Consider the following 13260-nt stretch of genomic DNA (forward strand, 5'->3'; position numbering starts at 1 on the left):
AATTGAATGGAATGGAACGGAATGGAATGGAACGGAGTGGATTGGAATCAACCCGAAAAGAACAGAATGTAATGGAAAGGAATGGAGTGCAATAGAACGGAATTGAATCAACCCGAGCAGAACGGAACGGAATGGAACGTAATGGAATGGAACGGAATGGAATAGAATGGAATTGAATCCACCCTAGGAGAATGGAATGGAATGGAATGGAATGGAATGGAATGGAATGGAATGGAATGGAATGGAATGGAATGCAATGGAATGCAATGGAATGCAATGGAATGGAATGGAACGGAATTGAATGGAATGGAACGGAATGGAACGGAATGGAATGGAGTGGAATTAGATGGAGTGGAATAGAACGGAATTGAATCAACCCGAGTAGAACGGAATGGAATGGTATGGAACGGAATGGACCGGAATGGAACGGAATGGACCGGAATAGAACAGAATGGAATTGAATTCACCCAAGGAGAATGGAATGGAATGGAATGGAACGGAACAGAATGGAATAGAATGGAATGGAAGGGAATGTAATGGAATGGAATGGTATGGAATGGAATGGAATGGAATGGAATGGAATGGAATGGAATGGAATGGAATGGAATCTACCTGAGTAGAATGGAATGGAAGGGAATTTAATGGAATGGAACGGAATGGAAAGGAATGGAATGGAATGGAATGGAATTGAACGTAATGGAATGGAATGGAATGGAATCAAACGAGAAGAATGGAATGGAACGGAATGGAATGGAATGGAATGGAATGGAATCTACCCGAGTAGAACGGAATGTAATGGAATGGAATGGAATGGAATGGAATGGAATGGAATGGAATGGAATGGAATGGAATGGAATCTACCCGAGTAGAACGGAATGTAATGTAATGTAATGTAATGTAATGGAATGGAATGGAATGGAATGGAATGGAATGGAATGGAATTGAATGGAATGGAACGGAATGGAATGGTATTGGACGGAATGAAATGGAATGGAATGGAATCCACACGGGAAGAACGGAATGGAAAGAAACGGAATGGAATGGAATGGAATGGAATGGAATGGAATGGAATGGAATGGAATGGAATTGAATCTACCCCAGTAGAACGGAATGGAATGGAATGGAATGGAGTGGAATGGAATGGAATGGAATATATCGGTGTAGAACGGAATGGAATGGAATTGAATTGAATGGAATGGAAAGGAATGGAATTAAATGGAATGGAATGGAATGGAAAGGAATGGAATGGAATGGAATCTACTCGAGTAGAAAAGAATGGAATGGAATGGAATGGAATGGAATGGAATGGAATGGAATGGAATGGAATGGAATGGAATGGAATGGAAGGAAATGGAATCTACCCGAGTAGAAAGGAATGGAGTGGAATGGAATGGAATGGAATGGAATGGAATGGAATGGAATGGAATGGAACGGAATGGAATGGAATGGAGTGGAATGGAACGGAATGGAATGGAATGGAATCCACCTGAAAAGAACAGAAAGGAATGGAAAGGAATGTAATGGAATGGAATGGAATGGAATGGAATGCAATGGAATATAATGGAATCGACCTGAGTAGAACTTAATGGAATGGAAAGGAATGGAATGGAATGGAATTGAATGGAATGGAAAGGAATGGAATGGAATCCACCGGAGAAGAACGGAATGGAATGGAATGGAATGGAATGGAATGGAATGGAATGTAGGATAATGGAATGGAATGGAATGGAACGGAGTGGAATGGAATGGAATGGTATGCAATTGAATGGAATGGAGTGGAATGGAATGGAATGGAATGGAGTGGAATGGAATGGAATGGAATCAACCCGAGAGGAACGGAATGGAATGGAATGGAATGGAAAGGAACGGAATGGAACGGAATGGAATCGAATGGAATTGAATGGAATCTACCCGAGTAAAACGGAATGGAATGGAATGGAACGGAATGGAACGGAATGGAATGGAATGGAATGGAATGGAATCTACCCAGGTAGAACGGAGTGGAATGGAATACAATGGAAAGGAACGGAACGGAACGGAACGGAACAGAACGGAATGGAATGGAATGGAATGGAATGGAATGGAATGGAATATACCCGAGTAGAACGGAATGGAGTGGAGTGGAATGGAATGGAATGGAATGGAAAGGAAAGGTACGGAATGGAATGGTGTGGAATCGAATGGAATCCACTCTATAACAACGAAATGGAATGGATAGGAACGGAATTGAATGGAATGGAATGGAATGCAATGGAATGGAGTGGAATAGAATGGAATTGAATCAACCCGAGTAAAACGGAATGGAATGGAACGGAACGGGACAGAACGGAATGGAATAGAACGGAACTGAATCCACCAGAGGAGAATGGAATGGAATGGTATGCAACGGAATGGAATGGAATGGAATGGAAGCTACCAAGTAGAACGGAATGGAATGGAATGGAATGGAATGGAATGGAAAGGAATGGAATGGAATGGAATGGAACGGAATGGAATGGCTTGGAATGGAATGGAATGGAATCCACCTGAGAAGAATGGAATGGAATGGAACGGAATGGAATGGAACGGAATGGAACGGAGTGGAATGGAATGGAATGGAATGGAATGGAATGGAACAGAATTGATTGGAATGGAATGGAATCCTCCCCAGAAGAACGGAATGGAATGGAAAAGAGTGGAATGGAATGGAATGGAATGGAAAGGAATGGAATGGAAAGGAATGGAATGGAATGGAATGGAATGGAATGGAATGGAATGGAGGGGAATGGAATGGAATGGAATGGAACGGAGTGGAATGGAATGGAATGGAATGGAATGGAATGGAATGGAATGGAATGGAAAGGAATTGAATGGAATGGAATGGAATGGAATAGAATGGAATAGAATGGAATGGAATGGAACGGAACGGAACGTAACACCACGGAACCGAAAGGAAAGGAATGGTATGGAATCGAATATAACAGAGTAGAAGGGAATGGAATGGCATGGAATGGAACGGAACGGAACGGAACGGAACGGAACGGAATGGAATGGAATGGAATGGAATGGAATGGAATGGAATGGAATGGAATGGAGTGGAATAGAACGGAATTGAAGCAACCCCTGCAGAACGGAATGGAATGGAAAGTAACGGAACGGAACACAATGGAATAGAATGGAATTGAATCCACCCAAGGAGAATGGAATGGAATGGAATGGATTGGAATGAAATGGAATGGAATGGAATGGAATCTACCCGTGTAGAACGGAATGCAATGGAATGGAATGGAATGGAAAGGAATGGAAAGGAATCCACCCGAGACGAACAGAATGGAATGGAATGGAATGGAATGGAATGCAATGGAGTGGAATGGAACGGAACGGAATGGACCGGAATGGACTAGAATGGAATTGAATCCACCAAGAGAATGGAATGGAATGGAATGGAATGGAATGGAATGGAATGCAATGGAATGGAATAGAATTGAATGGTATGGAACGGAATGGAATGGAATGGAATCTACCCGAGTACAAAGGAATGGAATGGAATGGAATGGAACGGAATGGACCGGAATGGACTAGAATGGAATTGAATCCACCAAGAGAATGGAATGGAATGGAATGGAACGGAATGGAATGGAATGGAATGCAACGGAATGGAATAGAAAAGAATGGTATGGAACGGAATGGAATGGAATGGAATCTACCCGAGTACAAAGGAATGGAATTTAATGGAATGGAACGGAATGGAATGGAATGGAATGGAATGGAATGGAATGGAAGCTACCAAGTAGAACGGAATGGAATGGAATGGAATGGAATGGAATGGAAAGGAATGGAATGGAATGGAATGGAACGGAATGGAATGGCTTGGAATGGAATGGAATGGAATCCACCTGAGAAGAATGGAATGGAATGGAACGGAATGGAATGGAACGGAATGGAACGGAGTGGAATGGAATGGAATGGAATGGAATGGAACAGAATTGATTGGAATGGAATGGAATCCTCCCCAGAAGAACGGAATGGAATGGAAAAGAGTGGAATGGAATGGAATGGAATGGAAAGGAATGGAATGGAAAGGAATGGAATGGAATGGAATGGAATGGAATGGAATGGAATGGAATGGAGGGGAATGGAATGGAATGGAATGGAACGGAGTGGAATGGAATGGAATGGAATGGAATGGAATGGAATGGAATAGAATGGAAAGGAATTGAATGGAATGGAATGGAATGGAATAGAATGGAATAGAATGGAATGGAATGGAACGGAACGGAACGTAACACCACGGAACCGAAAGGAAAGGAATGGTATGGAATCGAATATAACAGAGTAGAAGGGAATGGAATGGCATGGAATGGAACGGAACGGAACGGAACGGAACGGAATGGAATGGAATGGAATGGAATGGAATGGAATGGAATGGAGTGGAATAGAACGGAATTGAAGCAACCCCTGCAGAACGGAATGGAATGGAAAGTAACGGAACGGAACACAATGGAATAGAATGGAATTGAATCCACCCAAGGAGAATGGAATGGAATGGAATGGATTGGAATGAAATGGAATGGAATGGAATGGAATCTACCCGTGTAGAACGGAATGCAATGGAATGGAATGGAATGGAAAGGAATGGAAAGGAATCCACCCGAGACGAACAGAATGGAATGGAATGGAATGGAATGGAATGCAATGGAGAGGAATGGAACGGAACGGAATGGACCGGAATGGACTAGAATGGAATTGAATCCACCAAGAGAATGGAATGGAATGGAATGGAATGGAATGGAATGGAATGCAATGGAATGGAATAGAATTGAATGGTATGGAACGGAATGGAATGGAATGGAATCTACCCGAGTACAAAGGAATGGAATGGAATGGAATGGAACGGAATGGACCGGAATGGACTAGTATGGAATTGAATCCACCAAGAGAATGGAATGGAATGGAATGGAACGGAATGGAATGGAATGGAATGCAACGGAATGGAATAGAAAAGAATGGTATGGAACGGAATGGAATGGAATGGAATCTACCCGAGTACAAAGGAATGGAATTTAATGGAATGGAACGGAATGGAATGGAATGGAATGGAATGGAATGGAATGGAATGGAACGGAATGGAATGGAATGGAATGGAGTGGAATGGAATCCAAACAAGAAGAATGGAATGGAATGGAATGCAATGCAATGGAATGGAATGGACTGGAATTTACCCGAGTAGAACGGAAAGTAATGTAATGTAATGGAATGCAATGGAAAGGAATGGAATGGAATGGAATGGATTGGAATAGAAGGAAATCCACACGAGAAGAACGGAATGGAATGGAATGGAATCGAATGGAATGGAATGGAATTGAATGGATTGGAATGGAATGGAACGGAATGGAATGGAATCCACAAGAGAAGAATGGAATGGAATGAAAGGCAATGGAGTGGAATGGAATGGAGTGGAATGGAATGGAATTTAATCTACCCGAGTAGAACGGAATGAAATGGAATGGAATGGAATGGAACGGAATGGAACGGAACGGAATGGAAAGGAATGGAATGGAATCTACTCGAGTAGAACGGAATGGAAAGAAATGGAACGGAATCGAATGGAACGGAATGGAATGGAGTGGAACGGAATCTACCCGAGTTGAACGGAATGGAACGGAAGAGAATGGAATCGATCGGAATGGAATGGAATCCACCCGAGAAGAATGGAATGGAATGGAATTGTATGGAATGGAATGGAATGGAATGGAATGGAATGGAATGGAATGGAACGGAATGGAACGGAACGGAACGGAACGGAACGGAACGGAATGGAATGGAATGGAATGGAATGGAATGGAATGGAATGGAATTAGACGGAGTGGAATAGAACGGAATTGAATCAACCCGATTAGAACGGAACAGAATGGAATGGAATGGAATGGACCGGAATAGAATAGAATGGATTTGAATCCACCCAAATAGAATGGAATGGAATGGAATGGAATGGAATGGAATGGAATGGAATGGAATGAAATCTACCCGAGTAGAACGGAATGGAATGGAATGGAACAGAATGGAATGGTATGGATTGGATTGGAATGGAATGGAATGGAATCCACCCGAAAAGAATGGAATGGAATGGAACGGAATGGAATAGAACGGAATGGAATGGAATGGAACGGAAGGGAATGGAATGGAATGGAATGAACTGGAATCTACCTGAGTAGGACGGAATGGAATGGAATTGAACGGAATGGAATGGAATGGAATGGAATGGAATGGAATGGAATGGAATGGAATGGAATGGAGTGGAATGGATTGGAATGGAATGGAATGACTTCAATCCACCGAGTAGAAAGGAATGGAATGGAATGCAATGGAATGGAACGGAATGGAATGGAATGGAATGGAATGGAATGGAATGGAATGGAATGGAAAGGAATCAACACGAAAAGAACGGAATGGAATGAAACGGAACGGAATGGAATGGAATGGAATGGAATAGAATGGAATGGAATGGAGTGCAATAGAACGGAACTGAATCAACCCGAGTAGAACGGAATGGAATTGAATGGAACGGAATGGACCGGAATAGAATAGAATGGAATTGAATCCACCCAAGGAGAATGGAATGGAATGGAATGGAATGGAACGGAACAGAATATAATAGAATGGAATGGAATGGAATGGAATGGAATGGAATGGAATGGAATGGAATGGAATGGAATGGTATTGAATGGAATGGAATGGAATGGAACGGTATTGAATGCAATGGAATGGAATGGAATCTACCTGAGTGGAATGGAATGGAATGGAATGGAATGGAATGGAATGGAATGGAATAGAATGGAATGGAACGGAACGGAATGGAATGGAATGGAATGGAATGGAATGGAACGGAATAGAAAGGAATGGAGTGGAATCCAAAAGAGAAGAATGGAATGGAATGGAATGGAATGGAATGGAATGGAATGGAATGGAATATAATGGAAAGGAATGCAATGGTATCTACCTGAGTAGAATGGAGTGTAATGTAATGTAATGGAATGGAATGGAATGGATTGGAACGGAATGGAATGGCATGGAATGGAATCCACATGAGAAGAACGGAATGGAATGAAACGGAATGGAACGGAAAAGAATGGAATGGAATGAAATGGAATGGAATGGAATGGAATGGAATGTACCCGTATAGAACGGAATGGAATGGAAAGGAATGGAATGCAATGGAATAGAATGGAACAGAATGGAATGGAATCCATACGAGACGAACGGAATGGAATGGAATGGAATGGAATGGAATGGAATGGAATGGAGTGAAATAGAACGGAATTGAATCAACTCGAGTAGAACGGAACGGAATGGAACGGAAAGGGATGCAACGGAACGGAATAGAATGGTATTGAATCCACCCCAGGAGAATGGAATGGAATGGAATGGAATCTACCCGAGTAGAAAGGAATGGAATGGAATGGAATGGAATGGAAAGGAATGGAATGGCATGGAATGGAATGGAATGGAATCGAATCGAACCGAGAAGAATGGAATGGAATGGAAAGGTATGGAATGGAATGGAATGGAATGGAATGGAATGGAATGGAATGGAATGGAATGCAATGGTATCGAGAGGAACCTACCCGAGTAGAACGGAATGGAATGGAATGGAATGGAACGGAATGGGATGGAAAGGAATGCAGTGGAATCCACCCGAGAAGAACGGAATGTAATGGAACGGAATGGAATGGAATGGAAAGGAAGGGAATGGAATCTACCCGAGTAAAAGGGAATGGAATGGAAAGGAATGGAATGGAATGGAATGCAATGGAACGGAATTGAATGGAATGCACCCGAGAAGAACGGAATGGAACGGAATGGAATGGAATGGAATGGAATGGAATGGAATGGAATTGAGTGGAATGGAATGGAATGGAATCAACCCGTGTAGAACGGAATGGAATGGAATGGAATTGAATGGAATGGTATGGAATGGAATTAAATGGAATGGAATGGAATGGAATAGAATGGAATGGAATGGAATGCAATGGAAGGGAATCTACTCGAGTAGAACGGAATGGAATGGAATGGAATAGAATGGAATGGAATGGAATGGAATGGAATGGAACGGAATGGAATGGATTGGAATGGAATGGAATGAGTTCAATCTACCCGAGTAGAACGGAATGGAATGGAATGGTATGGAATGGAACGGAATGGAATGGAATGGAATGGAGTGGAATGGAATCAACCCGAAAAGAACGAAATGTACTGGAAAGGAATGGAGTGCAATAGAACGGAATTGAATCAACCCGAGCAGAACGGAACGGAATGGAACGTAAGGGAACGGAACGGAATGGAATAGAAAGGAATTGAATCCATCCAAGGAGAGTGGAATGGAATGGAATGGAACTGAATGGAATGGAATGGAACGGAATCTACCCGAGTAGAAGGGAATGGAATGGAATGGAATGGAAACGATTGGAATGGAATGGAATCCACCCGAGAAAAATGGAAGGGAATCGAATTGTATGGAATGGAATGGAATGGAATTGAATGGAATGGAACGGAATGGAATGGAACGGAGTGGATTGGAATCAACCCGAAAAGAACGGAATGTAATGGAAGGGAATGGAGTGCAATAGAACGGAATTGAATCAACCCGAGCAGAACGGAACGGAATGGAACGTAATGGAATGGAACGGAAAGGAATAGAATGGAATTGAATCCACCCAAGGAGAATGGAATGGAATGGAATGGAATGGAATGGAATGGAATGGAATGGAATGGAATGCAATGGAATGCAATGGAATGGAATGGAACGGAATTGAATGGAATGGAACGGAATGGAATGGAATGGAATGGAGTGGAATTAGATGGATTGGAATAGAACGGAATTGAATCAACCCGAGTAGAACGGAACGGAATGGTATGGAACGGAATGGACCGGAATGGAACGGAATGGACCGGAATAGAACAGAATGGAATTGAATTCACCCAAGGAGAATGGAATGGAATGGAATGGAACGGAACAGAATGGAATAGAATGGAATGGAAGGGAATGTAATGGAATGGAATGGTATTGAATGGAATGGAATGGAATGGAATGGAATGGAATGGAATCTACCTGAGTAGAATGGAATGGAAGGGAATTTAATGGAATGGAACGGAATGGAAAGGAATGGTATGGAATGGAATGGAATTGAACGTAATGGAATGGAATGGAATGGAATCAAACGAGAAGAATGGAATGGAATGGAATGGAACGGAATGGAATGGAATGGAATGGAATGGAATGTACCCGAGTAGAACGGAATGTAATGTAATGTAATGTAATGGAATGGAATGGAATGGAATGGAATGGAATGGAACGGAATGGAATGCTATTGGACGGAATGAAATGGAATGGATTGGAATCCACACGGGAAGAACGGAATGGAAAGAAACGGAATGGAATGGAATGGAATGGAATGGAATGGAATGGAATGGAATTGAATCTACCCCAGTAGAACGGAATGGAATGGAATGGAATGGAGTGGAATGGAATGGAATGGAATATATCGGTGTAGAACGGAATGGAATGGAATGGAATTGAATGGAATGGAATGGAATGGAATTAAATGGAATGGAATGGAATGGAAAGGAATGGAATGGAATGGAATCTACTCGAGTAGAACAGAATGGAATGGAATGGAATGGAATGGAATGGAATGGAATGGAATGGAATGGAATGGAATGGAATGAAATGGAATCTACCCGAGTAGAAAGGAATGGAGTGGAATGGAATGGAATGGAATGGAATGGAATGGAATGGAATGGAATGGAATGGAATGGAACGGAATGGAATGGAATGGAATGGAATGGAACGGAATGGAATGGAATGGAATCCACCTGAAAAGAACAGAAAGGAATGGAAAGGAATGTAATGTAATGGAATGGAATGGAATGGAATGCAATGGAATATAATGGAATCGACCTGAGTAGAACTTAATGGAATGGAAAGGAATGGAATGGAATGGAATTGAATGGAATCGAAAGGAATGGAATGGAATCCACCGGAGAAGAACGGAATGGAATTGAATGGAATGGAATGGAATGGATTGGAATGGAATGGAATGGAATGTAGGAGAATGGAATGGAATGGAATGGAACGGAGTGGAATGGAATGGAATGGAATGGAATTGAATGGAATGGAGTCGAATGGAATGGAATGGAATGGAGTGGAATGGAATGGAATGGAATCAACCCGAGAGGAACGGAATGGAATGGAATGGAATGGAAAGGAACGGAATGTTACGGAATGGAATCGAATGGAATTGAATGGAATCTACCCGAGTAAAACGGAATGGAATGGAATGGAACGCAATGGAACGGAATGGAATGGAATGGAATGGAATGGAATCTACCCGAGTAGAATGGAATGGAATGGAATACAATGGAAAGGAACGGAACGGAACGGAACGGAACAGAACGGAATGGAATGGAATGGAATGGAATGGAATGAAATATACCCGAGTAGAACGGAATGGAGTGGAGTGGAATGGAATGGAATGGAATGGAAAGGAAAGGAACGGAATGGAATGGTATGGAATCGAATGGAATCCACTCTATAACAACGAAATGGAATGGATAGGAACGGAATTGAATGGAATGGAATGGAATGCAATGGAATGGAGTGGAATAGAATGGAGTTGAATCAACCCGAGTAAAACGGAATGGAATGGAACGGAACTGAATCCACCAGAGGAGAATGGAATGGAATGGTATGCAACGGAATGGAATGGAATGGAATGGAAGCTACCAAGTAGAACGGAATGGAATGGAATGGAATGGAATGGAATGGAATGGAAAGGAATGGAATGGAATGGAATGGAACGGAATAGAATGGCTTGGAATGGAATGGAATGGAATCCACCTGAGAAGAACGGAATGGAATGGAACGGAATGGAATGGAACGGAATGGAACGGATTGGAATGGAATGGAATGGAATGGAATGGAACAGAATTGATTGGAATGGAATGGAATCCTCCCCAGAAGAACGGAATGGAATGGAAAAGAGTGGAATGGAATGGAATGGAATGGAAAGGAATGGAATGGAATGGAATGGAATGGAATGGAATGGAATGGAATGGAATGGAATGGAGGGGAATGGAATGGAATGGAATGGAACGGAGTGGAATGGAATGGAATGGAATGGAATGGAATGGAATGGAATGGAAAGGAATTGAATGGAATCCGCCCGAGAAGAACGGAATGGAATGGAATGGAATGGAATGGAATGGAATGGAATGGAATGGAGGGGAATGGAATGGAGTGGAATGGAATGGAATGGAATGGAATGGAATGGAATGGAATGGAATGGAATGGAATGGAGGGGAATGGAATTGAATGGAATGGAACGGAGTGGAATGGAGGGGAATGGAATGGAACGGAATGGAACGGAGTGGAATGGAATGGAATGCAATGGAACGGAGTGGAATGGAATGGAATGGAATGGAAAGTAAGGGAATAGAATTGAATCTTCACGAGTAGAACGGAATGGAATGAAATGGAATGGAATGGAAAGGAAAGGAATAGAATGGAATGGAATGGAAAGGAATGGAATGGAATGGAATGGAATGGAATGGAACGGGACAGAACGGAATGGAATAGAACGGAACTGAATCCACCAGAGGAGAATGGAATGGAATGGTATGCAACGGAATGGAATGGAAGCTACCAAGTAGAACGGAATGGAATGGAATGGAATGGAGTGGAATGGAATGGAAAGGAATGGAATGGAATGGAATGGAACGGAATGGAATGGCTTGGAATGGAATGGAATGGAATCCACCCGAGAAGAACGGAATGGAATGGAACGGAATGGAATGGAACGGAATGGAACGGAGTGGAATGGAATGGAATGGAATGGAATGGAACAGAATTGATTGGAATGGAATGGAATCCTCCCCAGAAGAACGGAATGGAATGGAAAAGAGTGGAATGGAATGGAATGGAATGGAAAGGAATGGAATGGAATGGAATGGAATGCAATGGAGGGGAATGGAATGGAATGGAATGGAACGGAGTGGAATGGAATGGAATGGAAAGGAATTGAATGGAATCCACCCGAGAAGAACGGAATGGAATGGAATGGAATGGAATGGAATGGAATGGAATGGAATGGAATGGAGGGGAATGGAATGGAATGGAATGGAATGGAATGGAATGGAATGGAATGGAATGGAATGGAATGGAATGGAATGGAATGGAATGGAATGGAATGGAATGGAGGGGAATGGAATGGAATGGAATGGAACGGAGTGGAATGGAAGGCAATGGAATGGAATGGAATGGAATGGAGTGGAATGGAATGGAATGGAATGGAATGGAAAGTAAGGGAATAGAATTGAATCTTCACGGGTAGAACGGAATGGAATGAAATGGAATGGAATGGAAAGGAAAGGAATAGAAAGGAATGGAATGGAATGGAATGGAATGGAATGGATTGGAATGGAATGGAATCCACCCGAGAAGAACGGAATGGAACGGAACGGAATGGAATGGAATGCAATGGAATGGAACGGAATGGAATGGAATAGAATGGAATGGAATGGAATGGAACGGAGTGGAACATAATGGAAAGGAATGGAATGGAATGGAATGGAAAGGAAAGGAATGGAATGGAATGCAAAGGAATGGAATGTTATTGAATGGAATCCACGCGAGAAGAGCGTAATGGAATGGAACGGAATGGAATGAATGGAATCCCCCCCAGAAGAACGGAATGGAATGGGACAGAATGGAATGGAATGGAATGGAGTGGAAAGGAAAGGAATGGAATGGAATGAATTGAATCTACCCGAGTAGAACGGAATGGAATGGAATGGAAAGGAACGGAATGGAATGGAATGGAATCGAATGGAATAGAATGGAATACAAGGGAATAGAACGGAATTGAATCAAGCCGAATAGAACGGAACGGAATGGAATGAAACGGAACGGAAAGGAATGGAATAGAATGGAGTTGAATCCACCCGAGTTGAATTGAATGGAATGGAATGGAATGGAATGGAATGGAATGGAATGGAATGGAATGGAATGGAATGGAATGGAATCCACCTGTGAAGAACGCAATGGAATGGAACGGAATGGAATGGAATGGAATGGAAAGTAATGGAATGGAAAGGAATGGAATGGGACGGAAAAGAATGAAGTGGAATGGAATGGAATTTACACGACTAGAAAGGAAAGGAGTGGAATGGAATGGAATGGAATGGAACCCAAACGAGAAGAATGGAATGGAATGGAATGGAATG

This window comes from Gorilla gorilla, chromosome 23 (assembly GCF_029281585.2).
Source record: "Gorilla gorilla gorilla isolate KB3781 chromosome 23, NHGRI_mGorGor1-v2.1_pri, whole genome shotgun sequence".
Classification (NCBI taxonomy): Eukaryota; Metazoa; Chordata; class Mammalia; order Primates; family Hominidae; genus Gorilla; species Gorilla gorilla.